Source organism: Giraffa tippelskirchi, chromosome 8 (genome assembly GCF_054371585.1).
Source record: "Giraffa tippelskirchi isolate mGirTip1 chromosome 8, T2T-mGirTip1v1.2.pri, whole genome shotgun sequence".
Lineage (NCBI taxonomy): Eukaryota > Metazoa > Chordata > Mammalia > Artiodactyla > Giraffidae > Giraffa > Giraffa tippelskirchi.
In genome coordinates, this window is record NC_137282.1 from 6,025,176 (window position 1) to 6,042,692 (window position 17,517).

The following is a 17,517-nucleotide window of genomic DNA, read 5'->3' on the forward strand; positions in this document are numbered from 1 at the left end:
TGCTTGCTCTCAGGTCTGCAATGTGATGCTGTGGTCCAGAACTTGCAGCTGAACTACCCACCACCTCCCTGGCACTCCAGAGAGAGACAGCTAGGGGCACAGAAGCAATTAATCCTCCACTTTTTGTTTGCCCAGAATATTCCAAGCCAGGCGAAGAACTCAGTGCTGCTTCCATATTTGCCAAGCAGAAATAAAACTGGAGGTTTGATAACAATGTGGATAAAAGTGAAGTTAATTGGAATGACTGTGTTTTTCTTACACTGTTGAATAAATATGTATATGTGTGTGTGTATATATATATATATTTGTACACAAGCACATGTACCAAGATTGACAAACTTGTGTCAATGAATAAAAAGGTACAAAGCATGCAGAAAAGTTATTTTAATTTTTCTGCATGTACATTCAAAAATATAATTTAAAAGAATGATGTAAAATGCTTTCACGGTTGTTTCCTAGAGAAGACTAACTCTTAATCACAAATGTTTCCCACCCTATTTTTATGGTGAACACGCCACTTCTATTATGATAAAACAGTGGTAGCTGGCAGAACCAAATGTGACAACCCTGTGTCAGACCTCCGTCTGTTTCATTTTGAAATTGTGCATGGCCATGAACACGGGGCTGGAAGCCTGGTTTTGGAGGGTGGGGTTCTAGACTTCATTGCAGGCACTGCCCTCGATAGACACAGTTGCGGTTCAGAATCACAGAAAAAAGTGAGAGCTGAGTGAGATGTCAGAGTTGGGCTGGGGAGGCCACCAGGCTGGGAGTCAGAGAACACAGCTGCTCACCCTCATTCCGTCACTGATTAGTCACAGAGCTGAGTCGTCCGTCTCCCCGCCTGCAAAATGGAGACATGGACCACGTCTCCTTTACTCACCGGGATGTTGAACAATCCAAGAAGATCATGTGCGGGAAGCACGTTGAAAGCTGCATGGGACTGTACAAAAATAAAGCATTAATCATACAAGGAGGCCATGTTTTCCTCCGGGGAAGTGGAAACGTGTGTGGGTTGTTGTGGAAAATATTTACCCACCGGTGGCGTGTGCGGCAGAGACTGCGTTCCCCTTGTCGTCCACACGGGGGGCGGAGATGAGGGAGGCCCTGCCAGGCCGGTGGCAGGCCGACGGGCACCGGGCTGTCTTGGAGGTTGCCCTGCCCGTCTTGGAGGTCACACTGTCCATCTTGGAGGTTGCACTGCCCAGGGCAGTTTCCTCCACCTCCTCTGGAGGGGGTGGCAGTCTTGTGTGTGCAGAGGGGTAGCTTGTGGGAGTCAAAGTAGATTGGCCAGTTGGTTGAGGGACCCTGGGAGAACACTTTGTGCCAACGCCATGGATCCTTGAAGGCTCTTCAGGGTGTTATCAAGACCATAATTCCATAACTTCAAAGAAACACACTGCACACGTGAAACACATTCTCATTGCTAGCCAACACTGAGCCGCCAGCACAACGAGCAGCCAATTCGCATTTTGAAATTGTTTTAGGTGCATATGAAAGCTCCAGAGAGGCCTTCCCGATGAAACTCAGATCATCTGGAGAAGCAGTGGGGTTGCTGGCTAGTGCTGGTAGCTAAGGAATCAGACTGTGCACCTGGGATCCTGGGGACCCTCACAGCCAAGTGCTAATGGCAAGGGTGATGCTGGTTCCTGACTCTTCCTCTGGAAGAAGGGTTGGGAAAGCACCACAATCGGAGGATGTAAAATTATAGATTCCTAGAACCAGAGGTCAAAATGACTTTGGAGGTCATCTAATACCCAGATTACATTCTGCTGAAGCTCAGCATGAAAGCTGAGGAAAAGAGTTAAGAGGAAAGAAGAGCTTTCTGGGAGGAAGGGTATTTAATTTCTTAAATTCTAAGAGAAAAAAATGTATATTTTTCTGATCTCCCATTAGAAACTAAGTAAAAACTAGAATTCCTCTTCCATAAATATTTGGGTGGACTTTCTGTTGACGACATGTTCACTGGCTTATAACAAGTCCAGATAGATTCGATGAGAAAGAATTGTAATGAATACGGGATAGCATAGGGTTCTTTGCCTTGGTCAGCCAGAATGTGGACAACCGGAACCTTTCACTGACATATTCATTCAGTTATTCATTCAGCCATCAAAGATTTGAACAGGGAGGCACAAAGTCCTCAAGGATGGACATTCTGTGTATTGTAGGTATTTGTAGGAGAGCTGACAGCAGGTGGTGGCCTTCTTGCGGTCACAACAGAAAATTAATGATTTTTCTAATGTATAAATCAGATCATCTTGCTTCTCTGCTTATAATCTTCCAGTGGCTTATCATGCTTAAATAAACTGCAGCCCCCACCATGTTCTTTGAGGACCTCCCTAAACATTTCTCCACCATTCCGCCCTGCCCCTGTGTCTTCAGCCACACTGGGCTTCTCACTGTTCCTCAAAGAAGCTGAGGGTGTCTCAGGGTTTTGACACATGCTGTTCCTACTGCCTTGGAGCACTATTCCCCCCACTAGCTTTGAAAATCATTTCTCTGCTCAAAAGATACCTCCTTGGGTAGGCTTCTACCAACTAAGCACCATCACACCCCAGAACACTTCTTTTATTCTGCTTTATTATTTTGTGGAAGAAAGGTCAAATATGCTTAACTAGCCCATTTTTTCTTTTTTTATGGAAAGGCTGCTGCTGCTGCTGCTGCTGCTGCTGCTGCTGCTAAGTCGCTTCAGTCGTGTCCAACTCTATGCGACCCCATAGATGGCAGCCCACCAGGCTCCATCGTCCCTGGGATTCTCCAGGCAAGAATACTGGAGTGGGTTGCCAGTTCTTTCTCCAATGCATGAAAGTGAAAAGTGAAAGTGAAGTCGCTTAGTCGTGTCCGACTCTTTAGCGATCCCGTGGACTGTAGCCTACCAGACTCCTCCGTCCGTGGGATTTTCCAGGCAAGAGTACTGGAGTAGGCTGCCATTGCCTTCCCCATTATGGAAAGGCATTTTATTTCAATATAGCAATGTGTACATGTCAGTCCCAAACTCCTAATCTCTCCCTTTCCCTACTCTTCGCCACTGGTAACCGTGAGTTTGTTCTCTAAGTCTGTGAGTCTGTTTCTGTTTTGTAAATAAGTTCATTTGTATCATTTTTAAAGATTATGCATATAAGTGATATCATATGATGTTTATCTTTCTCTGTCTGATTTACATCACTTAGAATAAGCCTCATCTCTAGGTCCCTCCATGTTGGGGTAAATGGCATTATTTCATTGTTTTTAATGACTGAATAGTATTCCATTGTACATATACCACCTCTTCTTTATCCATTCCTCTGTCTATTCCTCTGTTGATGGGCATTTATGTTTCTTCCATGTCAATGGCTATTGTAAACAGTGCTGCAGTGAACATTGGGGTCCATGTATCCTTTCAGACCATGTTTTTCCCTGAATATACACCCAAGAGTGGGATTGCTGGATCATGTGGTAGTTCTATTTTTAGCTTTTCTTGAAACCTCCATACTGTTCTCCATAGTGACTGCACCAATTTAGATTCCCACCAACAGTGTAGGAGGGTTCCCTTTTCTCCACTCCCTCCACAGCATTTATTGTTTGTAGATTTTTTTATGATGGCCATTCTGTCTGATGTAAAGTGATACCTCATCGTAGTTTTTATTTTAAATGGCCCATTTCTTTTTACTTGACAAAGGAATGTACAGAGCTTTAGTGTTAACTGAAATTTATGGAAGAACCTCAGGACATTTCCATAAGAATGTGAATCTCCTGGTTCTTGCCCTGTCAAGATGTTTTTCTTCTTATACATATCCAAAGGTATCAATAAATTGTGATTATTGTCCCAAAGCTTCAAGAGCTTTCTCAGTTAAGATATTCACAGAGGGAGGAAAAAAGAATGGTGTGCATACATGCTCTTTTTATTAAAGTTTCTGTGTTTAGGAGTCCTACTACATTGCATTTTGACATATGCATCTCCTTAATCTATTTAGGGATTGACTATGTCTTTATTTTACAAATGAAGTCCTGATGGTATTTCTTCTGGACGAGGTCTAATGCCACAGAGACTGTAAATTTCCCAATGGGCTTGAGAACTAGGACTTTACGTTTTATCCATTTGCTGGAAGGTTATCCCAGAAATGTCACACATGGGGCACTTCTGTAGTTTACTGAAGCCTGTCACCCCAACTCACAAATGTGCAGTTTCTATTCTGCAGGCCAGAGTTGTTCAAACGATTGATGTTTTACACCTTCAAAAAGAATCCTACCAAAGCCCATGGGCAATATGCAAACATTGTTTGGGCTTTGCGTCTGGCAGAGGGAAATATAGCCGGCTTCTCCCTCTTGGTCTCCAAGACTTTTCATTTCATTGTGATCAAAAGAATCGAACTATCTTCCAGCCCAGAGAGAGAACCTGTTTTGGCATCTCTTAAAACACAGATTTCCAAATATTTCAAACAGAATCCTAATCCAGAAAGAGGACTTTATTTTTCCTGTTTCATTATTAATCATAGAGTTTTCTTTTGGAAACTAAAACCCAAAGGTAACATTAGACAGAGAAGAGAAAGCCTGTTGTTTTGTTCTCTCCAAAATGTGTTTTTGTCACTTACATGCTACACCAGATAATTTAAATACTGGGGTCTGGATCAGTTCGGTTCGGTCGCTCAGTCAGGTCTGACTCTGCGACCCCATGGACCGCAGCACGCCAGGTTTCCCTGTCCATCATCAGCTCCTGGAGCTTGCTCAAACTCATGTCCATCGAGTCGGTGATGCCATCCAACCATCTCATCCTCTGTTGTCCCCTTCCCTTCCTGCTTTTTTAAAAAAAATAGCTTTTAAGGGAGTAAGAAAGAAGTAGGCAATGATAGGGGAGTGAGATATTAATATAAAGTTTCTGTTCTCCTTGGCATTTACTTGTTCTTTTGTGTTTATGGAAGTTCTTTTCCACAGGTAACCTGAGATGACAGCAAACTGTGTAAATGAACATAATTATAGGTGTTGATTTTATGGTTAAAAAAACTTGTAATATTGAACATGTAGTTGTAACAGGGAAAAGCATTTTGAAAACAAAGGCTGAATTAAACAAATTTATGGAAACATACAGGGCTTCCCAGATGTTGCTAGTGGTAAAGAACCCACCCGCCAATGCGAGAGACGCAAGAGACTCTGGTTTGAACCCTGTGTTGGGAAGACCCCCTGGAGGAGGGCATGGCAATCCACTCCAGTATTCTTGCCTGGAAAATCCCATGGACAGAGGAGCCTGGCGGGCTACAGTTCATAGGGTTGCAAAGAGTCTGACACGACTGAAGTGACTCAGCATTCACGCACACACGATAGGAACATACGGGTAGCGCGTGAAACCTCCCTTCCCCACAGTCTAATAATAGGCAAGAATAAAGCTAAGCCGCGTTAGTTCTACCCAGCAAGAGATGATATTCCGTAATGTTGATGGACCCAAGATTTTGAATTGGCAGACTTAGATCAGTCTGTGCCATGGACTGAAGCGATTTTTTCTGAGCTCTCGTACTTTCATCTGTGAAAGGGAAGACCATGGTTCGCACCTCTCTGGGTAGCTCTGAGAGTGGGACAGGATGATGCGATGTGTACAGAGCATCTGGTCCAAAGGCAGGGCTACATAGCTCTCAGCCACCACAATTATAGTCATCACTCTCATCACTAGATTATCATTAATGTCAATCACTGCCTGGTGCGAGAGTAACAACCAGATGGCTGATGAACCTGCTATAAACAAAAGTATTTCTGAAGTGGGCCAAGGCTCTTGAATAGAAAATGTAAACAAAATGATTCATTTAATAACCCGGTCGATGCAAGGTGTTTACCAGATTGAGCAGGGTTTAACCAGACCCATTTTACACCATAGCCAAGTTACACCATTAACCTGCAATGAGACTGCAGTAACCAAGTCTCACTCGGTACTTGGCAAGAGTTGGGTTCTGTTTTTTTGTTTTTTTGCCCTGCTGGGTCTTCACTGCTGTGCGTGGGCTTTTTCATAGTTGCAGACGGCGGGAGCAACACCTCACTGCATTGCCCAGGCTTCCTGTTGCGGGGGCTTCTTGTGTTGTGGAGCACCAGCTCTAGGGCGGAGGCTTCAGGAATTGAAACACACGGGCTCTCACTTGGGATCTTAGCTCCCCGACCGGGAACTGAACCCGAGTCCCCCGCATTGGCAGGCGGATTCCTAGCCCCTGGACCACCAGGGAAGCCCATTGGCAGGAGTTTGGTAGCCACTCCTTCTTCTTTGTCCAGCACATACATCCCATGCTCACTTTGTTTCTCCCATGCTGCCTAGAATTTAGGGCCCTCTGGACACTGACTGTGCCTGGTCATCGCCCCCTTTCCCTCACAGACCCTCTTTCTCCTTCGCTCTCCCCTCCCAGGTACACACGCGTGTCACCTGCAGGAGAGGGCATCTTTGTTGCTCTCTCATCACCCGGTTTACTGCGTGACTACATTTTGTTTTGCTTCTGTTCCTGGTGGGAAGAGCTATTTACTTTCCCCCAGGAAGCCCTGTCATTGAGATGGGAAAATACGCTTCTTGGCCGAGCGCCTCCAGAAAGACCTTCCCCAGCCTGGAGAAAAACCAGACGCTCCCTTTGGTGGGGCGTTGTTTGCTCCCTGGGCCCCGTCAACACCCCCCTCAGGGTGCTCATACGAGGCGTGTCACTGGCCCCCTTGGGTGGGTCTACTCCTTTCCACTGCAGTTGCACATGGTGTCCACCCACAGAACATCAGCGTCAAAAGATTACTCTTTTTCCTCCTTCTATATCAATTATTTCCTGTTTCACTTTTCCTTTGTGTTTACCCCAAACGATGCAAGATCTCAGGTTACCTAATTGGCACTCTGTGTTTCTCTACACGAGCATTCTGCCGCATGTATTAAAAATGGCAGACTCAAACAATTCCGGGTGCACTTTTATATATATATAATATATATATATACATACACACCAGTTAAATCTGGGCAGGCAATTCTGAGATCGTTCATATTCTAGTCATGCTGAGTTCCAAGGCGTGTGAGGAGTCAGCTGTCCCTTTGGAGAATGGGAGGAGGTTCAGAAAGGTCAAGATCTGGGAGAAGGAAACTCACGAGGTTATGAGGCTTCCCATGACCCATCCACAAAGGAGACAGCAGGTCAGGTCACACCTATAATAGGGGCATGGCAAACACTGGCTTTCCACATCAGGTGGCCAAAGTTTGGAGGTTCAGCATCAGGCCTTCCAATGAATATTCAGGATTGATTTCCTTTAGAACTGACTGGTTAGATCTCCTCGCAGTCCAAGGGACTCGTTGGAAAGATTCCTGGTCACTTCTACCACCCTGTCCAGCCCAGTGGTCATCAGTTCTTCTGGGCCAAGAGAGAAATCACTCAGGATTCCTTTTGTGCTTCTGCTGCTGTTTAGCCACTAAGTCGTGTCCGACTCTTTTGCGACCCCATGGACTGTAGCCCACCAGGCTCCTCTGTCCATAGGATTTCCCAGGCAAGAATACTGGAGTGGGTTGCCATTTCCTTTTCCAGGGGATCTTCCTGAACCCAGGGATTGAACCCATGTCTCCTGTTTGGCAGGCTGTTTCTTTTCCACTTTTTTGCTTATTTTACAGTGCTGGGACGCCCACTTTTCCTGAAATACCTGTGAACAGAATTCTTGAGGAATAAGCCTCTGTTCTTACCTTAAGGACAGCTTGCCAGCTGAGTCTCGGCGCTGCTGTTTGGGCTCTGAGTCGTGGTGAGGTCTGAGGGCTGATCCTCTGACTACATGGCTTCAGCCTCTCAGTGTTTTCCCAGGCTCCTTCTAGCTGATGTATCTCATCCCATTTCTGCTGGTGAATCAGCCAGTTTAGACAGTTTGCCTGTTATTCAGCAGGATCGTGGATGAACAATTCCTTTGGAAGCCTCCCTCTTCCCACCCTTTAAAAAATAAAGTTTTAATACATGTATACCTATGGCTGATTCATGTTGAGGTTTAACAGAAAACAATAAACTTCTGTAAAGCAATTATCCTTCAATTAAAAAGTAAATAAATTTAAAAAATAAAAATATAAAAAATAAAGTTCCAGCCCTCTCTGAAGCTTTGCATTTTGTGATAGTGGCCAAGGAGCCAAAGGTGAAAGCAGATTGCATGGAACTAGTCAGTAGAGCTGGTTGCCATGACATCAACTCAGAGAGTCAATCTACACGGCATTTAAAGGACCAGCCAAGGTCAGAAGTTGGGCCCTGGTGGTGGAAAATCTTGATGCTGTCTTGGCCTGAAGCATGACGTGAGCTGTGTCTCTGTTTACACTTCTGTGTCTCTTTTCTGACAATTTCCAGTCCTTTGCTCCAGCTTTCTTACTGACCTTCTGTAAACATATTTAATAGTTCAGGGTGAACTTGATATTCCTGTGGAATTCAGGACCCAGATTTTGCCCTGTTAGCATCAATCCATTCCCCCCCCAACCCTGGAATATTTGCAGTGGCTCCAGTGTTCTCTCTGGCCTTCTTGACTTTGCTGGGGCTCCTGTGTGTGTGTGTGTGTGTTTGCTTCCTAAAACGATCTCACTCCTCAATCTCTGCTTGTAAGAAGGCTTCCCATCTTACTACTGTGTGTCCATGGACAAATCATTAAACCTCTCTGAACCTTAGTTTCCTTATCTGTAGACAAAGGATAAGCACTTCAGAATGGCGAAGATGGGCTTGGCAATGCTGCAGCAATAAATGATCCCCAGATCTCAGTGGCTTCAAAGTACAAAAGTTGGGGAGTTTCCTCACAGTCCAGTTAGTTAGGACTCCAAGTTTTCACTACCGAGAATGTAGGTTCAACCCCTGGTTAATTCTCATTCCTGCTGTGTGTCCAGTGTGTTAGTGACGGGATCTGCTTTTTCTGAGTTACTTACAGACCCAGGAAGATGGAGGAAGAGATTAAAAGCATCCTTAAAACTCACCTAAGTTCTGCTCAGAATCCATTAGCCAAAGTGATCACATGGTGACAGCTAACTGCAAAGAGTGGGGGGGGGGGGGAAGCCCTCCCCCTCCGCCAGGGAGCACTGAAGATTTTCCAAAGCACCGTAATGACGACCACACCTCCATCAAGGCAGCTGGTAAACCTGAGGGTCTCATACAGACGTAGGTGGTGTCACTATACTTCCTCTTTGCAGGGCCAGCTTCAGTGTGCTGGTGAGGGAGACAGAGCACACACACACCCCCACAGATTAAGAGAGAGGGAAGGACGGAGAGAAAGAAGTGGCCTGCAGGGACTCTCCACCAGTTCAAATCCTACCTTAGCTAGTTACTAACTCTGTGACCTTGGGCAGATTAGTTACCATCTCTGGGGCTCGATTTCTTCACCTGGAAAATGGGGATGCAATCGGCCATTGTAAATTCCTCCAGAGGTGTTTATGCATGGTAAATGTGAGTGACCTGTAAGTTTATCAGATGTAGCAACTGATGCCACAGATGTGTTTGTTTATTGCATGAATTAGACAACTGGCTTTTTTCTTCTAATATTAAGATGTGGTGGACTTTGTGTGTGTGTGTGTGTGTGTGTGTGTGTGTGTGTGTGTGTGTGTGTGTGTATGAAAGTCACTCAGTCACGTCTGACTTTTTGTGACCCCACAGACTATACAGTCCACGGAATTCCCTAGGCCAGAATACTGGAGTGGGTAGCCTTTCCCTTCTCCAGGGGATCTTCCCAACCCAGGGATCAAACCCAAGTCTCCCGCATTGCAGGCGGATTCTTTACCAGCTGAGTACAAGGGAAGCCCATGTGTGTACATATATATATATTTCTGCGTGTATATTGGTGAATGTTTGTGTGTATTCTTGTTTGTTTAAAATAGCTGCATACTATCCTGTTTTTTGCCATATCTTAATTGCAGTTCAGTTGCTTAAAGCGTCCTGTAGTAGAATCCAAGAAGACCTTGGTTTCGTGAATCTCCATTCGTCGAGCTGTTTCCTGCTCTATTCCCCTCAGACATAGGGTCTAAAGGCTGTGTGTGATGCCATGCAGTGGCAATGATAATTTAGTCCAGTCTCTGTCATGACACCTTTTTCTGGTGGCAAACATTCTCTTCAGATTGTATTGCCAGAAGTTCCCCCAAGTGGAAAGCGCCCTGTCCTTAGATTTAGCCCCAAATGGTCATTTGCCCACTAGTGGACTCAGCTGTGGTGTAGGAGTCATCCGAACTCCACCCCTCATCTCACCAGCTGAGCACCATTCTGGACCCCTTCGCTGCTCCCCTCCCGCAAGCTTGGACCTGATCTGAGTGGCGTAATGTTTGCTGAGTGATGGACCTGATCTGGGTGCCATAACGTTTGCTGAGTGGCGTGCTTCTGACTTCTTGGCGTCCCCTATTCCTTAGGTTCAGTTTGAAGCCCAGTCTCCTTATCCTATTCCCGCTCGGCTCACGCACACCCTTTCTGTCTCTTGCATCTCCCACCTCCTCAGCTCACATTTCTTCTTGGGTGTGTTTTGTAGCTTCTCTTATATATACTAATATCACAACCACGAGTGAATCTTTAGCTCAGGAAAAAAAAAAAAAATGATCAACTGTGTATCCCAGGCAGGATGATCATTTGTCAGGCTTTCCGGGGAGAAGACTGGGAATGGGACTCTGCAAGCAAGAGGCTTATTGAGAAGTGGTACACTTGGGATCAGCATCTGTGGATGGGACGGGATGGACTGGAGAGAGGAAGAAGTTACCCTGTGATGCAGAGCCTGAGACGGCCTCAGCCCACCCCGCAGCAGCTCGGAGCTGTCCTAGAATGGGCTGGCATGCCCGAGACTTTCTCCCCTTTGCTGGTCCATCGTTGGATGTAGGTTCTTCCTGGGAGACAAAGTGATTCTGCTTTGGAGACAGTCCCTGAAAGTGGTTCTCCCCACCAGCATCCCAGTAGCAGGAACAAGCCCTTCCTATTACATAAGCTCTTCCTTGCAGGGCCGTGTGGATGGCAAATCGCAGGGTCCGCTCCAGAGCAGGACAGGACATTGGGAACCGGGGTCCAGTCCCTTCCCATCACATGAGCTCAGAGAGAAGAGGACACGCTCGGCCACTCCAGCTTCCCGCCCTCTCCCGCAGCCCACCTGTGTGAATGACGGTGGGGTTAAAGATACTCCTGTGTTTTGTTTTCCTTTCCTTCTTCTTTCGGGTTTTCCTACAGTTCTTCCTTGTGTCTGTTTTTGCTGTCCTCGGCATACTCTTTGCAGGATACTTTCTTTTTGTTGCTATGACAATCAGTGCATCTTCTGCATTATAACTGCTCTCAGGATGGTCTTCGCATCCCTTTCCCTCTACTTCTAAGGGAATAAGATGAATCCAAACATGAGCTTGTTTAATAAAGCTCAGGCTACTCTGTGTGACATCCCTTCCCTTTTCTTTGAAGAAGTTGCTGCTGGAGTGAGCTTCCCTCCGCCTCTCTGCTTCTGTCCCATAGCTCATTTGCATCCAGCCCCCTCAATATTGCCTGGCAGCAAGGGGCACAGGAATAGCTCAGAGAATCGGAACCCACAGAAGAGCAGCCGCTGCCTCCCCCCTGTACGCTCTTGAGCTGAGCTGCGAAAAAGTGGCAGGATTGATTCATTTGAATTTCATCTCCTTTCATTTCCTCCACCTTCCTTCTGGTGCTGGTGATAATGAGTGGTGAAAATGACCCGGGATCCAGGAGGTGGATGGAAGAGAGAGAGAGAGATCCCAGGGGTTGGAAGAATCCAGAGTCTGACTCATCAGACATTAGCCCGAGGCTCCTCCACCTCCTGCAGCAGCAGCAGCAGCAGCAGCAGCAGTGTTGCCTGTGGCTGCGGGGCAGAGCCTCCAAACAAGGAGGCGTCCCCACGGTGGCCTCGGGGAACGCTGTCTGTGAGCACTTCCTTTGTTGACATTATAAACATGCCTCTCTGAAGCTTCCACCTTCCTCATCTCAGAAAAAGGCTCAGGAACTTCACGTGCACCTGGGAAGACTTGCACCTGGGAAGACTTAACATGAAAGTTTTATGATAAATTAAGAGAAAAGAGACCTTTATGAATATGTCTACAACCAGACAGCCAGGTGACAACCCTTCTCAGGTCAGCAGATATCAGACATGCTCCCCTGTGGAGGATAACAGACATACACTTAATGTATTTTTTTTTTTTAATTGAAGCATAGTAGACTTACATTGTGTTAATTTCTGCTGTACAGCAAAGTGATTCAGTTATATATATATTCTTTTCCATTATGGTTTATCATAGGATATTGCATATAGTTCTCTGTGCTATAGTAGGACCTTGTTGTTTATCCATTCTCTATATAACAGCTAACATGTGCTAACCCCAACCTCCCACTCCACACCTCCTCCAACTCCCTTCCCCCTTGGCAACCACCAGTCTGTTCTCTGTGTCCATGATTCTATTTCTGTTCCACAGATAGGTTCCTTTGTGTCCTATTTTAGAGTCTACATGTAAGTGATATGATATGATATTGTCTTTCTCTGACTTTTTTCACTTAATATGATCATCTCTAGGTTCATCCATGTTGCTGCAAATGGTATTATTTCATTCTTTTTTTTAAAATTTTGTTCTTTTTGATGGCCGATTAGTATTCCATTGTATATACATACCACATATTCTGTATCCATTCTTCTGCCAATGGATATTTAGGTTGTTTCCACAGACATATCTTGTAAATAAAGGGCCACAGAGGGAGGAGTGCTTGCTGTTTCTTTGTTCAGATGGAAAGTCCAGCCTCATCAGGGCGTATTTGCCTGCACCAGAAGAGAATAATGACCTTTTCCAAACCACCTATCACCTCTGCTTAGAGCAGACTTTCAACCACTCTCTCCTAGTTCTGCCTACAGAAAGGCAAGCATGGTCCCCATCATAGATAATTGTTAATCAGTTGGAACAGACCTACCTGGATGCCCAAAGAGATAAGAGTCTACTACCTGTATCATAAAAGAGTCAGCTCTTCATGTGGTCAAGGCCTTGGCTTCCCCATCACGAGATGAGTGCCATCTGCTTCCTCCATTGAAGAGAACTCGGTGTCACAGAGTCCTGCCAGGATGGCCTCGCCTCCAGAGGGCTCCCTGCAGCTAAGCACCAAGAGGCCTTATAGACTCTCAGACACTCCCTTTCCCTCAGGGTCAATGATGAGCTTAGACAGAGGAGAGGCAAAGAGGGAAATGGCACACAATTAAAGTGAAAAGTCCAATTGGTACAGATTCAGTCTGTCTCTGCCACGCGTGGTGGTGTTGTTTAGTCGCTAAGTTGTGTCTGAGTCTTTTGGGACCTCTTGGACTGTAACCCACCAAGCTTCTCTGCCCATGGGATTTGTGAGGCAAGAATACTGGAGTGGGTTGCCATTTCCTTTGACAAGGAATCTTCCTGACCCAGGGGTCAAACCCAAATATCCTGCATTGGCAGGTGGATTCTTTACCACCAACCTACCAGAGAGGCCCTTCTCTGCCTCTGGTTCTCCATAAATATTTTACCTTCATGTTTTGACTGTATGTTTCTGAAACTCATAGGCCAGGCCAGTGTCTCTGGCTTGATGACGCAGCATCTGAGAGACCGGGACCCATCTCTGCGTGTTAAACACAGTGAACCCACCTGGCCATGCCGGGCATCATCCTACTGATCCCACTGGATGTTGGTTTTCTTGAACTGGATGCTGCCTTCTTCATTTTCTCAATGTGAGAGGCTACCTGCGTTGATTTGGGTCCCGACTGCGTGAGAAGCAGGTCACCATCAGTGGTGCTCTCTCTCCGTTGGTTTCTCGGCTACCATCTAGATGAAAGAGAGGGAGCACGTCCACACCCTGTCAGCCTCTTTGGTTCTTGAGAAACGTCTGCTTTGTTTTCAGCCATTCAGCCCTTCATTGAGCAAGCAGGTCCTGAGCACCTCCTGGGTCCCTGACCCCGAGTCAGCCTGGGGCTGCTCACGACCACCCTGTCCACCCCTCCTACCTGTTGCTTTAGGAACTGCCGAGGTGGAAAGAAGTGCGTGGGATGCGGGGCCATGGAGGGGCAGCAGGGAGAATGATGTCTTCATGCTTAAATCAAGTGTCACTATGTCAGGGAGTCGGGAGGCCAGCCCAGACTCACGTTTCTCCCGTTCTCACATCCTGAGACAAAGCAAAACACCAAGGTGGCATTAAAAACGACACGCTTTCACCTGACCAGTCGTTGCTGGAGCTGACTGTGTATAAGACTTGCTTTAATACATAGGCAACTTGGTCACGGGAGAAAAGGGGCAGCATAGGATAAGATGGTTAGATAGCATCATTGACTCAATGGGCTTGAGTTTGAGCCAACTCTGGGAGATAGTGAAGGACAGAGGTGTCTGGTGCGCTGCAGTCCATGGGGTCACAAAGAGTCACACATGACTGAGCGACTGAACAAGAACAGCAATTTGGTCACAGCTTCTGAAACTGTCCTATGGGCAATCGAGCTTGTGACTGCTTCTTAATATTCTGATGATTTACATTTTAAAAACTGTGCAAGCCTTCAGAGGAGACAGAAATGGGAATTTGTTATCTTTTTCTGGGAGTGGCTCTCTCCACTGCCTGACTTTCTTATCTTCACCTGGACCAATTCTTACCTTTTTTACTTATCTTACCCGGCTGGTTTCTTCCCCAAGATAGAGTACATGCTGGGGTGGGGAATCCACATTGGGTTTTATTTCAATTGGCATCTTACATCTGCGCGAGGAGTTGAGGAAGTCTTATTGCATCCTGAAGACAATTAAGTGAGTTTGGAAAGTTTTATTTGGTTTGTTGTTGACAAAAGCTAAGTCCCTGGATAGCTGTTAATTTTTCCGGGTGATTCCTAGAGGAAAATCAAGCCAACACAGAGCCCCACATTTCCCTATGGACCTTCAGTGAACTACGTAGTATGGAAACTTCAGTTCTGATTTCCTTTTTTTGTTTTGTTGAGTTTCCTTATGTAAAAGGAAGTTTTGGGGGAAGAAGCCTATGTTTCACCAAGAAGATAAGGGACTCGGGTGGAGAACAGGAAGAGGTGAGAACAGCTCTAGACTAGACCCAAGCCATTAATCTAAAAGCACGGCCTCGTTCACCCAAGGGCATAATTTCATAAACAGGAGACTGCCTGTCTGAGGATCCTTTGGCTTGAATTAAATTGTCATCAGTAGTATCCAAGCAAGCTTTCTGTGTGACTTTATTATTCTGTAGATATTGCTTGTTTTTCCATCTTATCTTCTTCTCTAAGGAAGACTTAGGTTTGGCTTTTTTTTTTAATGTATATTAGCATATTTGTTTATTAGCATACTTAATTAGTGCATATTAGCATGCTAGCATATTTATTTATTTAATTTTTTAAAAATGGGAGTGTAGTGTCACTTACAATGTTGTGTCAGCTTCAGATGCACAGCAAAGTGATTCAGCTATTCATATACATGCATCCATTCCTTTTCAGATACCTATCCCATATAGGTTATTACAGAGTATGGAGCAGTGTTCCCTGTGCTATACAGTAGAGGCCATAGCTTTTTGAAAAACATGTATCATAGGATAAAATCAGTGAGGAAAAGTTTGATCTTACATGATCCCCCATGTGGTCACCGAGAAGATGAAAGTGACAGTGTACATTAGGGGCCTTAGTGGAATGAAGAATCAGTCTGAAATTGAAGGCAAATCACATGAAGGTTCAGGATAATTTATCCACTACTTGTTTTCTGCTAGCAGGTTGGAGGGCTAGCAATTCTACTTGGTTTGACACACAGGCATTCTGGAAAGGAAACATTGTGAGATTCTAGAAGGAAGGATAATTTGAATGCAGATGAAATCAGGGTCCAGATGTCAGCCTCAGGTTATCAGCCTGGATTACTCGGTGACACTTTGTGTGAAGTCACAGGTCTAGGCAGGAGTGTTGGTGGGTGAGTGGCCAAAATGAAATTGGAGAAAGCCATCCTTTGGGGTTCTACCTTTAGGTGCCTGCGATGGAGAGCTGGCTTCATTTGATGGACACCTTTTGCAGACAAAGCAACAGGTGAGCACCTCAGAGCAACTGACTGCTGGCAATAGCGCCTAAATTAATAAAATATTGTTTATTTCAATTCTGTGTCATCACAATTGCTAAGGCATGACCTTTAAATTCTTCACTGAGATTGGGATTGACATATATACACTACTGTGTATACAATAGATGACTAATGAGAACCTGCTGCATAGCACAGGGGGAAAAAGAAGGCACAATCTGTCTGTAGGATATATGTTAAGTTAACTTAAAAATGCATCCCAATATACATCAGGTACAGACAAATCCTGTTTGATTCCACTTATACGAGTTACCTAGAACAGTCAAATTCAGAGTCAGAAAGTACATTGGTAGATTCCAGGGACTGGGTGGGGAGTTGCTGTTTAATGAGGACAGAGTTTCAGTTTAGGAAGGTGAAAAATGCAGGAGACAGATAATGTGAGATTTGCACAACAGTGTGAATGTACCCAGTGCCACTGAACTGCATGGTTAAATACAATTAAAATAGTATGTTTTATATTGTGTGACTTTTACCACAGTAAAAAACTACTACAATATTGTAAAGTAATTAGCCCCCAACTAAAATAAATAAATTTATTAAAAAAAATTAACAAATAAAAATGATGGATTAAAAGATTATGTAATAACATGGGAAACTATTGATTAAGTGAAAAATTCAGCCAGTGGTATGCATACAGTATGAGTTTCATATCTGTATGTGACACTCTTAATATATTTTTTTCAAGTTTTTCAAAACTTATTTGGAAATAATTTCAAACTTTTAAAAAGTTGCAAAAATAAAAGTAGTACAAGGAACACTCAAAAAAACCTTCTTCATTGACTCTCTAGAAACTTGGTTTTCCCTGTAGTTGTCTCTTCAATAATTGTCTTTGTTTGCATGATGGCTTCTGAAGCCCTGTCTCCAGGAATATGTGTCAAGCAGAAATCGCTCAACAAACAGAAATAACTAACATTTACTGACTTAGTGCCGCATACTGTTTCAAGTGTTTCACCTAAATGATCTCCTTTAATCCTTACTACAAATAGAAGAGGTGGCTCGGTGGTAAAAAAAAAAAAAAAAAAATCTGCCTGCCAATGTAGGAGACCCAGGTTCGATCCCTTAGTTGGGAAGATACTCTGGAGAAGGGCCTGGTAACCCACTCCAGTATTCTTGCCTGGAGAATCCCATGGACAGAGGATCCCAGCGGACTACAGTCCATGGGGTCTCAAAGAGTCAGACATGACTTAGCACGCACCCACAAACAGAAGAAGTAGAGCTACTGCTGTGATCTTTGTTTATACAGGAGGAAAGTGAGACAAGGCCAGGTCAGGGATGGAGCTGGGACTCAATGTCAGTCTGACTCCCGAGCCCCTGCTCCTGGCTACACAGATGGAGCTCTGACCCCACTCTGGGGGCTGAGCCATAGGCACCAGGGATATGGGAGCAAACAGTGTTTCAAATGTATTATCCAGATTTGATCTTGGTCTTGAATGAACGTCTTTCATCTATGTATTGGCTTTCCTGAGCTACTTAGGGGATGCCATAGCAGTTTGGAACATTATTGATGCTCATGGTCAGTAGATAGAGTTAAA

At 45.0% G+C, this 17,517-nt stretch overlaps 1 protein-coding gene across 20 annotated transcripts in view; it reads left to right on the top strand.

Moving 5' to 3' along the window:
• Positions 1-17,517, top strand: part of LRRC3B (leucine rich repeat containing 3B) — a 112,549-nt gene that overhangs the window by 82,565 nt on the left and 12,467 nt on the right. For 3 of the 20 annotated variants that reach the window (XM_081521097.1, XM_081521111.1, XM_081521105.1), the window contains one exon: positions 2,642-2,758. The exons of the other annotated variants lie outside the window; for them this stretch is intronic. The gene's annotated coding sequence lies outside the window, so the exon portion shown is untranslated. The remainder of the gene's footprint in view (positions 1-2,641; positions 2,759-17,517) is intronic. 20 annotated transcript variants of the gene reach the window in all.